The following is a 7,511-nucleotide window of genomic DNA, read 5'->3' as shown; positions in this document are numbered from 1 at the left end:
TGCCCTTTCGATGGTATATAAGGATTGGAACTCTTATTCCCAAAATTGTTACTGTTGTTGTAGCTACCTTGGTTTGCACCACCATAATTATTGTTGTAGTTCCCTGAGTTGTTATAAGCACTTTGACCTTGCTGAGGTCTCCATTGATTTTGATTCTGGTAACCACCTTGGTAGTTCTGTCTTTGATAACCCCCTTGAGAGTTATTCACATAGTTCGCATCTTCAACCTGCATAGAGGGCCCATCATTAAATGGACCTTCTTGAGTATGGTACATCCCTTTTGGCTAACTGTGTCATCCTCACAAACATTTATCTTCTTAATCTAGGTTTCATCAAACTTCTTTGTTAGCAAGGAATATTTGTGGCAAGTTCTGCTAATATTTGTTGGGTGTCTTGATTCTCCTTTACCATATTCTGGATCATAGCACTACCATACTGTACAACATCAGCATTCTTTGAGTGCTAAGCCTGATTGTGAGTAGTCAGCTTGTTAAGTATGTTGGTCACTCGTCGATAAGATTTGTTTATGAAACAGCCATCAGCTGCATTATTAGCAACTGTCTGCGCCACTGGATCTAGCCCTTAGTAGAACTTCTCCATTAATATGTGCTTCGAAAAACTATGATTCTTACTCTTCTGCAAATACTCCTTGAATCTCTCCCAGGCTTCATATAGTTGTTCCCCCGGTTGCTGCTTAAATTCATAGATCTTGTCCCGAATTTCAGCCTTTCTGCTAGGAGGGTACCATTTCGTGAGAAAAGCAGTCACTATCCCTGCCCATGTAGTAATTGAATTTCGGGGAAGCTTCTCAAACCATGTTCTTGCATCTCCAGCTAAGGAATATTTGAATAATCTCAGCCGAATAGCATCTTGTGAAATATTGTTTTGGATGTGATTAGCACACACATCCACAAAATTCTGCAAATGACGTTGAGGGTCATTCTTGGTAGAGTTCTGAAACTATCCCTCAAGCTTCAACAACTGGTATAGAGAGGAGTCAATTTTCATGCTAGCAGCTCCAACTCGAGGATGAACAATAGCAGATGCATAATCCTCCTCTGGAACAAGATCAGCGAAAACATTCTCATCATCTGATTCATTCACCTGGTTATTCAATCAATTCCCCTGGTTACCAGCACGTTGATTTTGCTGATTCTGATTCATGTTCACCTGGTTCACACAGAGTAGCAAACAAGGTGTGATGGAATAAGCAAAAGACTTCAATCAAAGCAAACACTATTTAGTAATTTCAAAACCGTACTCCCCTGCAACTGCGCCAAAATTTGATACACTCAAATTACACCTATTAATGGTATAACGCAGACATTGTCAAATATAGTAACCCAACAAGGTTGGGGTCGAATCCCACAGGGAATATGGTGTGAAAAGATTACTAAAGTCGTCGAATGCTAAATTTAGGTCTAATGTCTTAATCTGATAATTTTAGTAAAAGTTGGTTTTTTTATGACTAATTGCTAACTAATTGTTTTGGGTGGTAATTTATGGTAAAAGAAACTAAAGTTGTGTCCGCGTTAGATAGAGTGTATGATCATGGGTATTGATCTTGATATACTTCTAATTGATCATTATATGAATGCACTTAATCTCTATATAAATCTCTACTATTTCCCAATGAATAAAGATTATCTCTTTCTATGATTTTCCCAAATATAAGAAAGTAACTGTGAAGAATGATTAACCATGCCAAGTAAATTCTTTTTATTCCTAAGTGAATTTATTAAACAAAGTTTAAAGCTTTAAGTCCTTGTTATTTATTCTTACCAACCCTCATTATTTTTCCAAATAAATCAAGGTTTATGGATTTAATCAATGTTTGCAACCATTAATTATGAATGAAGAACGAAGAATAAATAAATCCTAATAATCCATTATGTGTATATCAATCACAAACTCAATCACAAGACACCCATCAATTGGGTTCACAACCCTAGTAAGGGAATTTAGCTACTCATAGAGGAAGAGGAACAATAAGAAATAACGGAGATCATAATGCTTACAATTGATTGGTTGGAATTGAAGAGAAGTTAATTGCAATTGTTTGTAATCCCTAAAAGACTTCCAAAACTATGAGAAATTATTGCTAAGGAAATAAAAATTGAATTCTGCAGTAATGTGCTTTACAAGAAACCTAAATAAGGTATTTATAAGAGTCTAAGTCGTGCAAAATAAGATTGACAAAATTGCCCCCGACAGACCAATGTACGGACCGTACATTTTATTCGGTCCGTAGAATCAGCGAACAACTCTCCGTAAAATCTTCTTTAGTGTTCAGATATACAATCCACTTTTACGGACCGTAAATATTATACAGTCCGTATAACCTGTCCGTAAAATCCTCTTCTCTTTAAGACTTCTCTGAAACCAATCTACGGTGGGATTTACAGACCGTAAATAATATACGGTCCGTACTTCTTCCTGGACTTCCTCTTCAAGTCTGAGGCCTTACTGTTAAGCATCTATGATGGATTTTACAGACCGTGAATATTCTACGGTCCGTATCTTCCTCCGTATAAATCAGGCTTCAGTTATGTTTCTTTCTTTGAACATCTTTTTACTCCATTTCCACGACTTGCGCCCGAAATACGTTAAACATCTGCAACATGTCACAAACACATCAAAAAGACCAAGACTTGCTCAAAAACAAGTAAAACTTATAGCCAAAGAGCATCAAATGTGCCATAATTTCGCGGCACATCACAGTACTTAGAAAAATTGGAAATTTTCTATTTGTTGTCTAATGGGGCATTAAATAGCGATTATGCTCCATAATATTTTGAATAATATTAAAATATATTTATATTAACACCAACCTACACTTGATATCACTAGCCATCTTTATATATCCAATTCATTAGTCAATTCTTTCATAAGCTAGAGACAAAAAGCTACTCAACCAAAGTATCAAACAAAGTCAAGTAAGATATTTGTAGTCTCGTCCTAGCATAGAAGAAAAACAAGAAAAAAATATCATATGCATGCCCCTGATCAAGAAGAGAATATACAGAAAGACATGGAAAGTGAATATCAAAAGCAGGCATACCTTTTTCCATTAAACTCCATTCTTTTCATGGGATTAAACTAAAAAATAAATAAAAATTATATAGTCATAATTCATTATGAAGAATACAAAAAGTGGTACCCATCATTCCATCACTAAACAGACTAAATAACAATTCTTGGTAACAAATTGAACAGATGCAGATTCCTTAGCAAAGAGCTACACTGACAAGCATAACTCACAACCGATGAAAAAGTGATAAGTAATAGTACAAAATAACTTGGCTTGTGGAAGCTCATACGTATCAATCAAGGAATTTAACTAAAGTGGCATGGAGGAAGCTCATATGTAACAATCAAGGTTTCCCAAAGTGGAAGTTTATTATGTGGCTTGTGGTTCATAATAGAGTTCTTACTCGGGTCAGGATTGCAAAATGGATGAGGGCATTAACCGTGAGTGTCCATTATGCAGGAGTAGTGATGAGTCTATCAACCATCTCTTCTTTGAGTATTCTGTAGTTGGTCGTATATGGAGGAAAATACTCTAATGGCAAGGTATTAGCAAGAGTGTAATGAAATGTTGTGATGAGTTGCAGTGGGCTATTACATATTGCAAAGGGCGAAGTCGAGGGGCTAGTATTTATAGGATTACCTTAGCAGCAACAGTCTATTTCGTGCGGCAAGAGAGAACTGGAAGAGTGTTCCAACATAAAACCAGACCAGAAAATATGATTGTTCGAGTGATAATCCAGGAGGTTTTTATCGAGCTAGTTTGGTCCCACGATATTGTAGCTACCTATCTAAACTGAATGAGTACCCAATGTAGTCAAAGATGTGGTTTAGGGGTTGATAGGGATAGAGGTGAAGGGGCATAAGTGCAGGGCCATGTTGGCCAGCATTATGCACTCTCCTGAGATCATTTTTTCTCTTCTATTTTTTTGGGTTTTTTGACTTGTAAATCTCATATTTGGTAATAAATAAAATTATTTACTTACCAAAAAAAATAACTTGGAACTAAGAGAGAATATGGTAGGTGAAATTGGTAACGGTTGGTAACATTCACTACACTTGACTAAGGGTTTGCTGCTATATTTTAATATGTTGCTGCCATCCTGTTGCTATGTCTATTGCCATGAGCTGCTATAATTTAGGCTTAAAGATGCCCTGTCTTGGTTTTGAGATCATTGTTGCTATCATTTCTGGCAGTTTGCTGAAAAAGAACATATGCTACACTTAAAAATCCCACTTGATTTGAACAAATAATGAAGAAATGATTTTTGAGGCCACGCCTAGTCCGGAAAGGTTATCCCTCAGTTTAGGCAAGGATGATCTCACATTGATAGTCATAGTTTGCACCCGCGACATGATTCAGGCTCCTTTGCCATATTCGGAACCGTGAGTTTGAGCCTCCGTAATCGAAGCTTTCAAAGTTTGATATGAGTCCGAGGGATATTATTGCTTATATTCATAAACGTCACCCTGTGGGATGGCGTATCATTTGACTAACTATTTTCATTTCCTTCGTGTCATGACCCCACTAGGGCCATGACGGGTACCCGGAGCTACCCTACCGAGCACCACCTATCCTACATACTATCAGGCTCATCCCGAATGCATATATTATTCTCAACACAATTAGCCATAAAGAGACCATAATCACCTCCAAAACATATCTACATTCATGTACATCTCATGCCGCTCACTAGTGGTATCTGCCCATACTATCTAGGCATGGTGTATATGCCGCCCGCCTTAGCAGTGTCTGCCCGGCCATATAGGCACGGTGTAATCTCATCATCATATACTTATCGTAAAGCATGCATGAGAATTCAAATAAAAGCTGCAACTCTATCGGGGTGATGTAAGGTAGTGAATCTCCGATTCCATTATGGAGTAGTCATGATCATCATGTCTCACCTTGAAGGAACTAGCATTAAGAGGTGAGACTAGCAACAATGGATAACAGCAAGGAATCATTAGCTTCATAAGAATATCATATCAAAAGCTTTAGAGTCTCTAGATTTATATTCCTCATCATCATTATCATATTCATAACACATCTCTCAGCATTATCTCATGAGAAGCTCTTAGAAATCATAGACTTATAGTTTTCCGGAATATAAGCGAGTCATGCAAGTCACACTGTAGGAATCATGCCTTAGAAAAGAAGGGATTAGCCTTACATACTTTTACATCTCTTTAACTCTACCGACTAAGCGCTCTCCTTCTGAGCTCACAATTCTACATATAAAAGGATTCGTACTAAAATTAGATAACCGGAAGTATACTTAAGCTTAAGCTAAAGCGACTAAGCGCTAATGAAAATTGGGCAGCATTTCCTTTGTTTCTACAACTTCCTCCATATAATCAACTACTCCCAAATACCATAATCAACACCCATGACATCATAATCAATAACTTTTTCAAGTTAAACATTATTAAATTCTCAAAATCCCCTTCCAAAGTCATCCATAACCACAATTATGACACAACGTCATACTCATTCACATATAATGCTTTTACAACATCTCTAATACCATTCTTCGCAAGACTATATTCATAGCATCTCAAGAATCATGATTCAAGTCAAGTTACCCTTCAAGAATTTCACTAGTTCTACATTTGCACTTCCTACTCTACTTTCTTCCAAAATCCCAAGTCTTTCAACCATTTAATACTCTTAATAACATGAAATGAACATAAAACTCACCTTTTTTTGTGTAGGAACAATCTTTGGAAGAAGATACTTCGCTTGGAGAAAACCCAACTTCAATTCCAAAGAGATTCTTGGCTTCTAGCAACCCTAATGGGCACCCATATACTTGATTTCCTTTGGTTATCGGTGTTTGATCTTTGATATACCTTGGATTTATGTTTATATAGTGTGGAGAAGGTTTTAAAGGTGTGGAGAGGGTTTTTGAGAGTAATTAGCGTCTGTTGGTGATGAAAAATGGGAAAAACCGAAGTGGGCCAAATATATTTGTAACTTGGAACTTTTCCACCTACACAAACTTACGGTGGACATACGGTTCGTATGTCATACTTACGGTCCGTATGTTGGCCAAAATTCTACACAACTCTCGAATGTTGTTTTACGCCTCTCAGACATGACAGACAGTCTGTATGTCACTTTTACGATCTGTATGTTGGGCCGTATCTCTGCCCAATCAACAAACTTTCACGAAAAGTACTTTCTTCGATTATCTTAGCCGCGGAACCTTTAGGGTACATGCTTAATAATTGTCAAAAGTCTTTCTTTAACCTGATAGGGGTATCATAGCCTCTCTGGACTTACATTAGTTTGGTTACGACGTAATCGACGCAGAAATTTTCAAGGTGTAACATTCCTCCTCCCTTAAGAACGTTCGACCCCGAATGTTAAACTTTCGAGGATTCTACAGAAATTTTGCCAGAGTTTCCCCTTAATAGGGCATTACTATCATGTCACAGCAACCCAAAATAACATTGCCACACAGGGCTACAATACCACAACATACAACATGGCCACACATGGCCCAAAAGTAATCAAAGTAAAGCATTGCATACCTGGGGAAAATGGCGTCTCATCTTGAACCTCTTCTGGTGGTGGAAATAAATGTGGATATTTGGTCTTCATATCCTCTTCTACTTCCCAAGTCATCTCTTCTCTATTGTTATTTCTTCACAGAACCTTGACTGAGGCTACATCTTTAGTTCTGAGTCTTCGCACTTGTCTATCTAGTATCGCAATGGGTACCTCTTCATAAGCTAACTTCTCAGTGATTTGGACATCATCTACAGGTACGACTCTGGAAGGATCTCCCACACATTTATGGAGCATTGAAATATAGAAAACTGGATGAACAGATTCAAGCTCTGGAGGTAAATCTAATTCATAAGCCATTTGGCCCACCTTGCGTACAATCTTATTAGGACCAATATACCGGGCACTAAGCTTACCTTTCTTGCCGAATCTCATTATACCTTTCATCGGCGACACCTTGGAGTCGCACTATCGCTTTAAGATATAACCTTGCATAATCTTTTATTGCATATGTAGTCTTGACTGGTAGAAAGTGAGCCGACTTCGTGAGTCTATCAACAATTACCCATATGGAGTCATATTTGTGCTGAGAACGGGGAAAGCCTACAATGAAATCTATGTTAATTACTTCCCATTTCCATATTGGAATTTCCATAGCTTGCAATAACCTTCCTGGCTTCTGATGCTCAATCTTTACTTGTTGACGGTTGGGGCACCGAGCTACAAATTCTGCTATATCTTTCTTCATTCCATCCCACCAATACATTAATTTGAGATCATGATACATTTTAGTTGCTCCTGGATGGATAGAATAACGAGAATAATGAGTTTCTTCCAGAATCTGATGACGTAATCCCGCAACTTCCGAAACACACAATCTGCCTTGGTATCTGAGAACCCCATCTACAGAAATCTCAAATAGTGACTTCTCCTTCTGGGAAAATGTATCTCTGTAGTGGTTCAACTTGGG

At 37.7% G+C, this 7,511-nt stretch overlaps 1 non-coding gene across 1 annotated transcript; it reads left to right on the top strand.

The window, feature by feature from the left end:
* Positions 1–616: 616 nt before the first annotated feature.
* LOC132638958 (small nucleolar RNA R71) lies at positions 617–723 on the top strand. Its single transcript, XR_009582013.1, has one exon. It is a non-coding gene; the product is annotated as a small nucleolar RNA R71 (small nucleolar RNA).
* The last annotated feature ends 6,788 nt before the right edge of the window (positions 724–7,511 follow it).

The sequence above is a fragment of the Lycium barbarum genome, chromosome 4 (assembly GCF_019175385.1).
Source record: "Lycium barbarum isolate Lr01 chromosome 4, ASM1917538v2, whole genome shotgun sequence".
In the NCBI taxonomy this organism is placed as follows: domain Eukaryota; kingdom Viridiplantae; phylum Streptophyta; class Magnoliopsida; order Solanales; family Solanaceae; genus Lycium; species Lycium barbarum.
The sequence above is the reverse complement of the archived record's forward strand: the minus strand, read 5'-3'. Positions and strand labels throughout refer to the sequence as shown.